The sequence below is a fragment of the Pleurodeles waltl genome, chromosome 5 (assembly GCF_031143425.1).
Source record: "Pleurodeles waltl isolate 20211129_DDA chromosome 5, aPleWal1.hap1.20221129, whole genome shotgun sequence".
In the NCBI taxonomy this organism is placed as follows: domain Eukaryota; kingdom Metazoa; phylum Chordata; class Amphibia; order Caudata; family Salamandridae; genus Pleurodeles; species Pleurodeles waltl.
Genome location: NC_090444.1, coordinates 1,641,368,312 through 1,641,383,623, shown reverse-complemented (window position 1 = coordinate 1,641,383,623; position 15,312 = coordinate 1,641,368,312).

Here is a 15,312-nt window from a genome sequence, read left to right as displayed (position 1 = left end):
AGTTCCTGTCTGGCCTAAAGCAAACAACCCCACAGTGTCCATTATTCTTATAATAAAAAATTGAGAAACACTTCTCCCCTTGTGCAGAGCCTGTGTACCCACTCAGAGGTGCAGCGAAGGTAATGAGCAGCCCCTCCTCTTTCATCATTCCAAACCAGTTCTGTGGGCAGCTCACCCCTACTGGTTTGGTGCCTGTCTGACTGTGAAGACAAAAAGAGGGAACTGTCTAGTTGTCATCTCACATCTGCTTGTGACAGGGGAGATTCCTATGAAAAAAATTAAGTTCCCGGGCACAGACCAACTGGCCATATTGCCAGAGGAGCAAAAACAAATCCACACATCCAGGCCTTTGCCTCTGCTCTGGGAGCAGTTTTCACATCTCATGTGGAAGGGTCATGTAAATTAGCCTTTATGAGTTTCAGGCAGGGAAAGTGAAACTTTCTAAAAGTTACTTTTACTTAATATTTTAAAAACAATACAACCTTATCATTGAGTTGGGCTTTTAATAAATCATTTTTCTAGCTCGTTCCCACCCTAATGCTAGCAGAATCGATATTTAATATTGCTTCCCAGTGTTTCCGTGGCCCAGGTAGATTTTCTACAGTTAAAATACCTTTATAATTACTGTAAGAACATGTTACCATTACCTTATACATGACCTACTTTTAAATATCATACACCCTGCCTTATGGAATATTATGCTTATAGATGTGTGCCTTATCAATATTATTATATTTTTAGATGTGTTAATAGGGTTTATTTTGATAGATAGAATTGTAGTTTTTATACTGCACAGGTCAGGCTACAATGTTGGGCCTAAAACCATGTTTGCTCTGCCATTGTAGTGGACAGCGCTATAGATGCTGTAGTGCACTAGAGTCATTTATTTCTCAGGCCATAGATACACTTTGCACCACATAGTAGAGAATAATATGCACATTTAATGTACCAATTAGGACTATGCTAATTTAACCATGTAAAGGGAAATCACAAGCACTTTATTACTGGTCAGCAGGGGTAAAGTGGCCGGAGTTCTAAAGCCAGCAAAACAGGTAGGACAAATATCAGGCAGACATTCAAGAAAAAAATAGTAATTTCCCACAGTTTCTCCGCATTGCTATGCAGCTTCTAATGAAAAATCATTCACACAACTGTGACATAATTTGCCTGTACTATAAATGTCAGCGTGCACTCTGTTATACATAGAGTCTGCTTTATTTCACAAAGGTCTGCTTGCATCTGGTATAACATTAATTTGTTTGCAACTCCAAACACAACATTTTCCAGATTCAGGATACACATTTTTTAAAGTAACTTTAGCAATTAATACATGCATTTTGTCATCTATCAAATCTCTTTCTCTTTTCCAATTTGAGAAACTCATAATAGTTGTCTTTGGGCATTAACAGTGTTTGCAATGCATCAACTTTAGCAACACATGCACCATTTACTTATTAAATAGTATAATTCAGAAATACAAGATATCCTGGAAAATAACATTCTGGAGGCAAAGTGTCTAATCCCCGATTCTGCCATTTCTCTGTTCCCCAAACCTATTTTGCAAGTCATCTCAGCTTTATTCGATTTTTCCATTACAAATCATAAAAACAAACACAATCAAAATACAAAGTACATGAATCTTCATAACAAATGATAAAAGCTACTTAATAAAATTTAAGTGCAGAAACTTTAAAAACATCATCCAGTGCTGTTAAGAAGTTTCCTGTTGAAGAAACAGCAAAGCAGGCTGACAATACTTGGAAATTATAATCACGAACAAAAGGTAAACTAGAACCCTTGCATGGTACAACATATTAAGAACAAAACAAAAGAACATAAAGTGCAGAGTGCATTGGGTTGAGAGACAATCACAAGGACAGTTAATCAGGGCCAGTGACCAATCATTGGTGCCTGGGAAAGTAATGAATTGATAAAAGATATCCAGCTTAAAGTTAGAAGGTACCAGTGTCATCGATTATTAGTGCTGGTGAGATAGGGTTGAATTGAAACCAGAGGGCAGATTTAAGGAAAGTGCACCTAGTGCAGCACCACATTCCTTGCGGCCCTTAGCGCCCCACTACTGCCACCATGCGTGTGCCATATTTAAAATACAGCGCTCCATGACGCAGCGTGGGGCGAAATAGTTTCATTTTTTTACGCTATTGATGTACTCTGCAGGAGTAGCGCTAAAATCTTGGCGCTACTCCTGCAGAGTACATAGGGGTCCATTAAAAATAATGGTATGCCCCCTATTAATGCCTGCTCTGAGCAGGCGTTAAAAGTTTTTTTTTTTAAATGGCAAAAGGAAATCTAAGAGATTTCCATGTGCCATTTTTTCGGCCTCCCTATCGGGGGAACGCCCCCTTGCATACATTATGCCTGGCGCAGGCATAATATGGTGCAAGGATTTACAAAGTGGCGCAATGCATGCATTGAGCCACTTTGTAAATATTGTGCGGGATAAAGGCCACCTTAGTTCCTTCTTGGCATTAAAAAACTGATGCTAAAACAGCGCTAAAGTGGTGCAAGGGGATCTTAAATCTGCCACCAGGTTTATCCATTTCCCTACAGGATTGTTGGTCAGATAGCAAAGACAAACAGTAACTTTATAGATCACTTCTGCTCACTTTGGATAAAACACTAGGAGTGTCAAAATATCCTGGCTTGCAGAACTGTTTAATGGACTTAAACCAAGTGAAACAACCAGAGTATGTTAAATGTAATCAGTTCTATAAAGTTTCATGGTTTAAAATAGTAACATCACTAACCTTGTGCCATAGAAGAAGGGGCTGCATGGTAACGAAAGCAGTTAAAAAGGAAGCTCCTAGCTCTGCATGGCAAACAAAGGTGGAGCAGCTACTGGGGACAGCTAAAATATCTTGAAAAATGTATTCTCAAGATTCTGAAGTGATTTGACGCTTTTGAAGCCCCGTAGAGGGCTATTGAAACACATTTCAATTTATAGATGGTTAACGTTTCTTTTACTGGTTTGTCTTCCAATTTAGTTTAAAATTTAAGAAGTGCTGAGATGGATTTTTTAAAATACTGCAGTCTGTTATTGACTGCTGGAGACCATAGACTAAAGTCATCAAATAGAATGCCAAGATAACAAAAGGTCCGTACAGTACCTAGCTTGGTATGCTTATCCTAAAATTGTGATATGTCTGAGGATGACTTCCACACTTCATTACCAAAGTCTTCCTGATACTAACGGACAGACTAAGATTGGTCATAAACTGTTAGGTAACAGCTGCAAGCCTTTTAGGCCATGTGACATCAGGACAGTGTCATCGGCATAGAGTGAGCAGGGTACCGGTCTATGCCCAATCCGAGGGGGTCGCTACAGATGTTGCACAGGGTTGACTCTAAGTTTTCAATATATAAGGCGAATAACAGGAGTGGGAGTATGCAACCCTCTCTGACCCCTCTACCAAGGTCAAAAGTGACAGTGCGTTTGCCCTTAAGACCGAAGTGTACTCTAGCCTTCCCTGCGGAATATAGGTCTCTAACAAAGTCTATAATCACCAGATCAACCCCTAAATCCAACCCATACGCTGCTGTGCTAAACACTATCGAAAGCACTAGATAGTTTCACAAAAGCTAGGAACAGATGGCCCTTCTTTATCGAAGTGTACTTGGCAATAAGTAAATTAAGGTTAAGGCCCTGTTCCACTGTTCCCAGGCCTTTACAGAACCTGTATTGAAAATCAGATAATATAGAGTTGGCCTCAACCCACTCCTCCAGGTGATTCATCAAAATTCTCCAAAGAATCAAGGAGTGATATTGGGCGATAGCATGCAGGATCGGCACAATCGCCTTTTTTAAAGATCAGTATGATAACGTCCTCTGACCAAGTATTGAGGATACCAGAATGACAACAGGACTCTAGGACCCATGTTATGATAGGTCCCTATAAAGGAGGATACCATCTGGGCCTAAGGCTTTACCGCTCCTGCTACATGCCAGGGCCTCATTGACTTCTTCTAAGGAGAAACACAAACTAGAGAAGTTGTGGGACATAGTATGTAACACAATGCTATAAGAATCCTGACATGGTTAATGACTGTTAGAATATAACTTGGAAAAATGGGTAACCCACTCGGATTCACAAATTGCAGACTCTAGGCTGGCGCCCTAATCATCCTTTATAAGTGGACCATTGATGACCTGCCAGAAATCCCAAGTGTCTTTAGAGATCCATGCCAAGGTTTTCAACTCTCTCTTCCTAGTTTTTAGTGCCAGGTTATAAGCCATCTACATCATCTCATTCCCTGGGGGCCGAGGGGTGACTTGTGAAGGGCTCACAAAAGGTGTTTGTGGCCCCTTGAACAAGTACTGTTGAACCAGTGGGGTTCCCATGGCTTGAGCGGGTTGACAGTTCTAGTTAAGGAATTTTACCAGCTCTCACAATAGACAGGAAGGCTGACTTAATGTTGTCATCAGTAGATGTAGTGTCCAGGCATATATTAAAAGCGTCCTATGGAGACTAAACCACATTTTCGAGAAAAACGCCAGAATCCACCATAAACCAGCGCAGAGAAATACCATTGTACTCTGTAAGAGTAGTGTTTTCAAGAATATGTTCCACAGTGGTGTTTCTGTGGCTAAATTATAAAAATTTAAAATAAGTGAGAATGATTGAGAGAAGTGGTCACACGCAGATCTGGTGAGTAGTGAAGTCAAGCTAAAACCAATTTACAATTGTCAGAGCATAAGATACAATCAAAAACTGATTTGTGCTCACCCCTGATACAAGTTGAAGTAAAAGAAACTTAGGGGGAATTTAGCTCATTTGCAAAACCAAGGTTAAACTTTAACATTACATCATTCAAGAGCGCACAATAGTCATTGTGAAGAAAATGGGTTTGATCAACATTATTCGAATCGACAATCCCACAAATTACCTTAGGGGAAAAAAGGGCACAAATAAATATTAAAATCTCCACCACAGACCAAAAACAAAAAATACCTTCTCTTCACAAAAACAAACTTTGTCATGCTCCTTTTCAAACTTGGGCATGACAAAGTTAATATCATGTGGGGGTGTTGTTATAAATGTTCACCACAATAAGGTTTGGGTTAGGAGTAAGCTCACAACCAATATTTAAAAAATATACAGAGAATTAATTGACACCAGTAATGCAGTAGGACAACCGGTTGGAAACATAGGTGGACAAACCCCTCTTTGGTCTGCCAGCATGAGATGGTGTAGCAGCTAGATGGAAAGTCTTAAATCTGTTAATATGGATAGCACCCTCAGCCCAAGTCTCCTGTAAGCAAAGAAACAAAAAAATAGACAAAAGGTCCACCCAGGTGGGGAGAAGAACCTTGGGGCAAAGTCCTGCCACATTCCAAAAGAGGAACCAAGATGGAAGGGGCTGAACAGTGATTGGCATCCTCGGGTTGGGAGGTGTAGCACTACTGTCAGCTACCATGTATGAGATAACCTCCTGAATTAGGGTGACAGGGCTAAGGCTCATGCTAGAGAATGGGGGGTTTCAAACTCAGGGGATTTCACTGGTTCAAGTTGGAATCACTTAATACCATCCAAGTCTATTAATGGGGCATAGTGGTTCTGTGTAGCAATTGGAGGGGAGCGCGCCAAGGCATCGTAGGGAAAGTTATGCCGAAAGAAGTGAGGCCTCATCTGAGGTAGATAGTTGATAAAAGTAGCCCATAGTGAAGGCAGCAACCTGTGTAGTTGCATTGGCTTGGTTCAGGATCGATTGTACCAGAGAGGGAGACTTAAAGGACATCATGATGCAATCACCAGACAGGGCTTTAGCTTCTCTGCTGACCCAGTTAACCCTCCTGGCCATTTATAAATCTTCGAACACCTCTCAAGTCACAAGTCAAGACGGTTTTCTTGTCAGCCCAATGAACTGATTTGTTTCTCAAGCTGTCCCAGGATTCTGAGTTGGGGTCAGAAAGAGCCAGAACATTACCAAGAATCACCACAAAAGGTATAGCGTCTTGAGGAAGATCCATGGTAGGCAATGAGCCTCCAGGTGCAGTACCATGCAATGATTCCCTGGGTTTGGGAAGTGACTTATAGGAGCACATGACCGGTGGGGCACCATTGTTAGCTACTTGGAGGGTACTTAGAATAGTAGTAACAGACTTGGATATTATTCCACTGGTGTGCTGGTTGGAGAGATGGTAACAACTGGAGTTTACACAAGCATACTGGGCTAAGGTGGATTGACTTTCGGTGGAAGTGTTTGAATTAGGTACAGAATGTAGCTTTGTCAAATTATGCAAAAAGTCCAGGCAGCTAGAAGTGTTTTTTAATCATTGTTAATTTGGATGTCAGGGAGACTAATACATGTTTGACCAAGTTTTCCAGTGATTGAACAACAGACTAAAGATGGTTGAAGTCCTCAGAATTGGACAATAGTGATTTTATTTGTTTCATAGGTTTTGATGATTTGGATGTTTTACTCTAGTTGTAAGGGACACTTTTGACTTGATGACCACTAAGGGGGGCTGCGGAAGTTCTTTCTAAACCAAATCTAAGCAGGTTTTATTTTCCACTGAAGTGACTAGTTGGAGGAGAGAGGTCACAAATGTTCTTATGTTTATGTGACGGTCCAAAGCAGGTTCAGGAGGGGGCCAGGGGGAACTGAATCCACAGTATGTTGGACACATTCATTCACCACTTTGCTAGGAGTTTCGTTGTGGCCTGTTAGAGCCTCTGTAATTGGAGCACCTGCGGTCAGGCAGGGAAGGCCAGGCAAATCCTTAACAGAGTGAGCACAGGCACTTGGCCTCTGTTCAACTGAGGATATGTCTTTATCAAGAACACCCATTACATTGGAGGTAGCTTACATTTCCCCATGTTATAGCTCCGTAGATGGAACGTGGAACCAAGACAGGGGGTCCCAACCTCATCCAGCCATGGACGGGTGCAGACAGGCACGCTTTTGGCCTTGTCTTTGCTTGGGCATGTCCTGCCCCATGGACTGTGAAAGCGCTTTAATACAGCTGTGTACCCATTCTCCCAGGACTGTGCAGAGTCACCAAAAAGGGCAGCAGGGCTTGCTGGGGGACGTAGTCCCAGTCCAGCAGGTCAGGAGCTCAGCAAACATTACTATTGTACTGGTATGGTTGCATTCCAAGATGAAAAGCTTTTTCCAGCAAATGCTTTTAAAAAAATCAAACAAGCACTGTAAGTTTAATTATGTACCAGGTTTTAAAATTGAGTAAACAGGAGTGTTCATTGTTGATGGGCACATGATTATTATTCCCTGATACCATATTCTACCTATAATTTGTTTAAGATTTTTTTGTGCTCCTGGCTTTAGTGGGCAAGGTTTTTGAACTTGTGGCTCTTCTCTCTAAGGAATCAGGGGCCAGATGTAGCAAAAATAAAAATTGCGACTCGCATTTTGCGAGTTGATGCGACTCGCAAAATGCAAGTCGCAAATTGGAATGTCAGAAACAAAAGTGATCCGATTTTGCGACTCGCAGCCGGACTCGCAACGCTGTGTGCGAGTCCGCAGTTTGCGAGGTCGCTGTTTGCGAGTGTGCAAAAAACGAACTCGCAATTAGCGAGTGGGTGTCGCAAATTGCGATTACCTTCAAAATTGCTTGCAGGTGCAGCAGAACACTCCAGAAAGCATACCAGAACACTCTGGAAACACTTCCTGGCACATGATGATGACATCACAGCCAGGAAGTTAACAAATACACCTGGGAGGAGGGCTCAACAGTGAGCAGTGTCTCTGCCACTGACAGTAGGGTGCTGAGGAGTGGTAGGCACAGCACCATGGACGCAGCAGGGACCAGCCAGGCTGGCACGAGGGGCAGGAGATCATAGATAACAGCCAGGACAGATTCATGTGGCACATGGCGTTAATGTGCCACATGACTGGTTGGCATTTTCCTGCCCATGGACAATTTCAACTTGTATATAGTTTCTTCATGACATTAATAAAACAGTTATTTTTGTTCCACTTAACAAATGGTTAATAGGTGAGTATGGTGGGAGTTGACACGTACCGTCCAAAATATTGCGTTGCAATGTGGTCCCGTCTCAGTCTGCCTTGATTAGCTAGACTCCTATCCCCATGATGGCGATGTGGTTGTTCTTGCTCTTCATCATCAGGATCTGGGTCTGCAGGGGTGAGAGGTAGCCCACGTCGGGTGGCTATGTTGTGGAGGATGGCGCATGCGACCACAATTTTGAAAGCAGTAATGGGGGTGTATTGGAGGGCACCTCCACTGCGGTGGAGGCATCTGAATCTTGCCTTCAGCAGTCCGAAGGTGCGCTCGATCAGGTTCCTGGTCCTCTTATGCGCACTGTTGTATTGCCTCTCTGATTCAGTTCTGGGTGTTAAAAACGGAGTCATGATCCAAGGCCTGAGAGCATATGCACTGTCACCTGTTGGGCACAAAAGTACACGGTTAGGAAGTCCAGATTGTCGTGCACAGTGACCTGTGTGTATGTCTGCAAGTGTCTGTGGCTCTACCTAGGAGGTAACCGTCTCCAAATTCCCCACGTTCCAGGCGTTGATGTATCCCACTATGCCTAAAAATGTATGAGTCATGGGTACTGCCAGGAAACTTAGCTACGATGTCCGTGATGACATAATGGGCATCACAAACAACCTGTATGTTGAGTGAGTGGGTACACTTCCTGTTGCGGAAAATGTGTTCCAGATTAGCAGGGGGGCATATTTGAATGTGTGTCCCATCTACACACCCTATGACATGAGGAAAGTGGGCAATGCGGTAAAAGTCCAGCTTGGTGCTGTTAATTTCTGCCTCATTCCTTGGTAAGTATATGAAGTGAGACATGTGCGTGACTAAGGCATCTAGGAATGCCCTGAGGAACCTTGACACTGCACTTTGGGATACCCCACCTGCCACTGCAATGACCCCCTGATAGCTCCCTGAGGCCAAGAGGTGCAGTGCGCATAGTACTTGCACATGTGTAGGGATGGCGCAGCCACGCAGAGTCTTGTGTTCTAGCTGTGGTTTCAGTAAATCTATTAATTCTAGAATGGCTGCGCTGCTAAGGCAGTATTTGTCATAGATCTCCTCTTCAGTTTGCTGAAAAAGAGTCTGCCTGGTTCTATATATCTTCTCCTGTCTGTGGCCCCTCCTCCTCCTCTGCTGGGCTGCGTAGACTCTCCTCCTCACTGCTATCAGGTATATCTCCGCCATCTTGAGTAACCCAGATGCCTTCTGGGTCCCCTTTTATACTTTGGTAATGGTTACCACCTGCTCTGAGTTAGTGGTAAATGGGACATGCAAACTGGCCTTTTTGCGACTAGTCGTAATTTGCGAGTTGCTATTGCATATGGGTTGCGACTCGCAAATTGCGACTTGCAATTTGCGGGTTGCAAAATGGGGTCGCACCGGATGCGACTCGCAAACGGGTCCCATCGCTTTTTGCGAGTCGGAAATGGGCTTTTTGCATCCCATTTCCGATTTTGCACTGTCGCAAATTGCGATTCGGCCCGTTTGCGAGTCGCAATCGTTTGCTACATCTGGCCCCACATGTGGTGTTGCACTTCCATTCCAAGCCGCTTGGTTTTTCTGTAACACACGAGCCAGTTGTAAAGTCTGCTTAGTGGCGTATCAGTTCTTGAGCAGCTAGGCCAGGTGAGGTACTACCGAAGGAAATGCTACTATTACACTACTCCTCCAAGGGAACTTCAATTATAACCTGTGAGTCTGATCTTCTTCTACTAATGACAGAGGAATCTGTCAATTGCATCCAGAAAATCCATTTGTTCAATATCTCCTTCTATATTCCAACTGTATAAATTAAAATAGGTTTGTGTTTCATTTATCAGATAGCCAGCCCCTCCGTATATCACATCAAACCAATGTTCCTTCCATCATCCTTCCCCCGAATAAAATAGCCCATCAGTAAATGGACCATGTGTCCCCGCAGGAGAAGACCAAATGTCGTACCTAACACCATATCCCATTCTAATTGCTCAGAGAAGAGCTCCCTTGTCGTTTTTCCTATCAGGGAAGCACTTGCACTAACCAGCATGGTACCACGTTTAGTCCCACAAGTGAGACACTTAGCCAATTCTCCATAACTCACAACTACCACTATGAAATCTTACATGTGAATGACATGTGAATAGGAGAATGGGGAATGGGAGAGACAGAGACTGAACATTCCTCCTGTGCTGTTTGGCACACACATTGATGTGAATCTTCCACTTTGGAGGGAACACCTGTTTAGATCTGCTTAGCATCGAGGAGGCAATAACTGCTACACTCCCTTCAGAAAAAAGAACAGAAACCTGTCTCTCAGGCATCTCTCACTCTTCTCTCTGATGAGTTATGCTAACCCACATTCAGGGTATTATGAGTCACACAGTCCTGTCAGAAAAACTCTTATTACAAGAGTTATATGTATTTGTGTGAGTAATATCCGATTAGCAATCTCTCTAACTGATTTAGGGCAAGCCATGTAACTATGCACTCATTCCTTAGAAAGATATTGCACTTGGAGTCAGTAAATGGTGCTCTGGGATGCCCCTTCAAGCAGTCATTCTTCGTTTCTGCCTCGCCAAATTCCAGGTCTCTTTATATATTTGTCCCCAATTACCCTCTATGGAGAGGAGAAGGAGATTTGTTTTGCAGTCATTCAAATCTACACTGCAAAGCACAATGTCTCTGCCAGATGCGTATTCAAAAGGCAGGTAACTGTATCTAATTCTACTTCCACCTTCCTTCCAAACTCGTTCTGTGTGAGGCTAAATGGCCTTGTAGTGTTAATCACTACACATAGTTCTCTGGACAGCCGAATGGAAGGTTCCTCACTGCTGTACTTCTTTTATTTTTGTTAGTGAGTCCAATGTAAATCTGATGCTAAAATAGTATGTTGATCTCATGTACCCTGGTAGTGAGCATCACAACTCATAATAATAGGTTTCTAGGCCCTAAACCTTGCACATACAAACTCTAAAGTGTAAGTGCTCCTCATGCAGAAATACATTTAGGCTTAGTTTAAACGTAAGATTTGTGTATCATCAAGAAATCCTGCCATCCACGTCAACGCCGAGTTAGCCTCAATTAAACGCTAAAAAATGTATGCATGCATAGAGGGATTTTTGGTTATCCTCCTAGTCTACTGGTCTGTTCAACTGTCATTTAGATTTTTATTCAGCCCGTTATGACATACAGCATGGGGCAATGGGTTAGTCCACTTTAGCCATTGGCTTCTTTGCCCTGTGAGTGAAGACGTTTTTCCTCAATGCATCATGTGCACATTGCTAGAGATTTGTGTTTCTGTGCATTATTACCAATGTGCAAAATGTGGTCTTACACGTGTTGTTATGTAAATATTCTATATGTACATATTGAAGTAGTGCCGATTTCTTTCCACTGAGTTTCCTATGACAAAAGTGTGTTTCCTAATTATCGCTAACTAGGCCTTAATTAGGACTTGTCCACCATTTGATTCAAAATGGGTTCATCTGTGTCCCCCCCACCTATCTCTCCTACTTGTTTTTGCAGCACACAGACAAGTAAGATAGTCTTTGTTTATTCCCACTGCCATTCTTAAATCTGCTCTCGATGAACTGTCACCTGCTCAGTCACAAAACTGCAACTATGTTTTTTTGGTCTTCCCACAAACTCACAGTGTCTATTCATTTATATAACATGCTGTTGTTCATGTAACTAATTTGTTCTGTCATCTCAGGATGGCATTAGCATAGATGGGCAGAATAGTTATTCATGAAGTGGGATAGTGCTTAGCTGCTAAAGCAATATGACATCAAATTAGGTTGTGCTCTGATTTGCTAATACGTTTGCTCACACCACACTGATTCTTCAGTTCTATTAATTTCATGTGTGAAACCAATATATAAAACTCCTCGTTTTGGGGAGTGAGCCAGAAGACTTTCATGAAGACTCAGATGCAGCCAAGGATGCTGTCTGTTTTTCTTTTGATTTTGCTGCACACTTAGGACTTTGAATTTGTCTCATTTTTGAAATTCTCCTAAGTGGGCTATTTAATAAGAATCCTTATGGAATTAATTTGTACCACTTATTTTGATTTTTTTGTAATACAGCCTTTTAACTATTCTGGCGATCCAGAACTTAGTTATTGTGTGGAACCTTTCATTAACTGTCTACATGTATGAATATTAGATGTGCCTTAATTTGGGGACACATTGCCTCATGAAACTGGGGATTAACACTGTCTAGGATTCATTGAGATGTGGGCATTCTATTGGTGTGAATCTTTGAGGTGTCAATGGTTTGGGGTCCCCAGTGTCTTCAACATCCATTTAAAAAGAAGGGTACTCCATGGCCAGGACCGGTAGGCCATCATTTTATTTAGTTGCCTCTAATAATTTTTTATTTATTAGTTAATAAATGAATTATCAGTCTCATTCTGAGTTTGCAGTGTCTGAGGTTTCAGCTGTTCCTGAAGCTCCGCTTTCGACTTTCAGTGTCTGCACCCTGGAATATGTAAGGTGGTGAGTGTCCGGTTGTGCTCCACCTCACCCACTTCCAGCATACCCTCAGCCTATCGCTCCACAAATGGTCTATCCCGATTCTCTCTGAAGCAACAAATCTCAGTCCCTGTAATGAAGCAGATGTGCCACCACCAGTTGGGGAGGTGCTGGGTTTGAAGACCCACAATGTTTGGATGAAGAGTCTTCAAGATGCTTTTGTTTTCAGTTACTCTTTCCCCAAGCTTTTTCTGCTCTGTTCTTAGACATAAGTTGAAGGCCACTTGTCAATATTTATTACCTGTGCATATCTGGTGACATTACCGCACCTAGTTTATCCGGTATGGCGTGGCGTGGTCTGTTGCACCTGTCTGTCGATGCTAATAGTGGGCCTGATTCATTAAATCATTTAGTATTAGGCTACACCAATGGCGTTGCAGGATAAGGTTGTAATTTTCACTTGTTTTAGCTTAACCTTCTATTCTTTGGTTCTGTGCTTTTCTTCCCTTTGCATTACCAAGCTGTAAATTGGATGCCAAAATTACTGTAATTACTTGATGACACCCCAGTGGAATCTTTACAAGGACTGCGTACTGGCTTATGTGACTGTAAAATGAGTGGTTGTTATGCAGTAACAAATATAATGCTTTATCTGTGTGATTGGTATTATGATTGATTACAAATACTGTAATTTGGACCTCGGTTACATTTCCAAAGGAATTGTATTACATTTATTTTTAGAGGGCTGTTTTTCAAACTATAGGTTTTAAGTACTTTTTGTAAACTGTTTCAGTTGAAATTACATAAAGACATAACCATTATTAAAAATATGAAGTACAGTAGAGTTTAATCAATCCCTCCCTTTTCTTGTTTCATGTACTTGAGACAGGCTCCTGCACCCTACATGTTAACCAGTACCTGTTGCACAGGGGTAATCAGCTATGGCCCTGGAGCCTCTGCTCTAGGGCGAAAGACAGGGCTTAATTTATATAAAAAATATGTCTCAGGGTCCTCGTTAGGAGGCCACTGTAACTTGCATCACCCTTTGCCCCTTCCAGAGCCGCCTTTGACAGTTCTAACAGAACAACAAATAATCACACTCCTATAGGTGTAACAATTCAGACTATTCTATGCTTCCCAAGCTATACGAATGGCTTGGGCGGTAGGTATCAGTCATTTTTAATGTATATTGAATTAATAAACAATTTCTGTTGTGCTCATCTCTAAACAGTGCAGCTATGTAGCAAACTGCCATAACTATCAGTGTTTACAATTAAGTGCTGGTGCAAGGCACCAGAAACCACCGGCTCAAATTAAGCACTGTAAAAGATCTTCTGAGCTGTGATGCAGCTGCAGGACCTTGACTCAATAGCTCTAGTGCACCTAGGCTACCTCTCTGTGTCATCTGCATCGGTGTGGTCGGTCTCGCACCTGTGCATGAAACATTCTCCTTAACAAACTGTGCTGAGTTCTTCAGGGGGCACCAGCTTGAGCAGGACCTGATAGAGGTGTAATGAAGTTCATATTTAAGGATATTGCGATATTACAGAGGGACGTGGTGGAGCTAAAACAAGGCACGACGTACTCCACTGGCTGTCGGCGATGCTCCTACAAGCTCCCTTATATGTATTTTTTTCTGATGTCATCATGCATGACTATCTGTATAACATCACAAATGATATATCCATTACATCACTAATGAAATCTAAGATTGTTCACTTTAATTTCTCCCTCATGCAAAAAACTATGTATATCTTGTTTGGTTATTGCAGAGATAAGAAAGAGGCAAGTCGTTTTATTAATAAGGAAAACCACCTTTTGTAGGCCAGTCCTAGAATTTGTAGCAGTGACAGGTATAATCGTGAAATACTTTCTTTATTTATAATCGTATTAGCAAATAAGTTATCAGTTCCTTTCTATTTCCATGCAGCGAAAGGCAGAGAAAACCCTGGCCTATTCCACTAACAAAGCAGCTGCTAATGAAACAAGCAAACTGTGTGCACTTTCAGGCAGACTTAGCTAAGTTGGGGGCAAGAAAACACTCACAGAAGGGGACAAATGTAAACAAATTAAAAAAAAGTCAACTATTCCAAATCACTCAATCTCCTTACACTGAAATAAGATTTGACGCTGCCCCCCACCTCAATGGTTTCCGATATGGCAAATGAAATAGCGAAATGATTATCAGATGCCAGTTGTATGAAAGTGAGGTGTTATTTGCACAATTCTGAATTTGAACATCTTCCAGACTACAAATATGCAATGTAGCCTTCTTTAGCACCTGCTGGAAAGCTGCATTAGAAACTTGCACTCGGGAAAGGCCTGTAAAGAATTTGGACCCTATTATAAGTTTCGCTGTCCAACCTCTGTACCACCAATACGAGGGTGGTAAAAACAGCCTCCTCACTGCCGTATTATGAACTCCCCCCAGGACGGCTGGCGGAAACCATGCAGCGGCATAGGAAAGGCCAATGCCGCAGCACTGTATCCGCCACCAGCACACTCTGAATGTGCACTGTCTGCCATGGCAAACAGTGTGCATTGCGAGTGTGCCGACAGGGGGGCCTATGCACTGCCATTGCAGTCGGCATGGGCAGTTCAGGGGCCTTTCTGTGGCCCGGTCTCTGCCTTTCCGCTGGCCCTTTCATAGTGGGGTCCCAGCCAAGGAAAGGCAAGTGGAAAGGCAAGCTGTAATAAGCAAGGAGTTGTCGACATGGCACTGCCATGCTTGACCACGACTTGCACCGCCACCAGTGATCCAAGGTCCTGGAGGTGGCGGTGATCTTGTGGGGGTCAGACTGCCAGCATCATAATATGGCGGTCAGAGCTCAAATGATGTGGGTGTCAGACCGCCACTGCGGGTACAGTGGTCCTAGC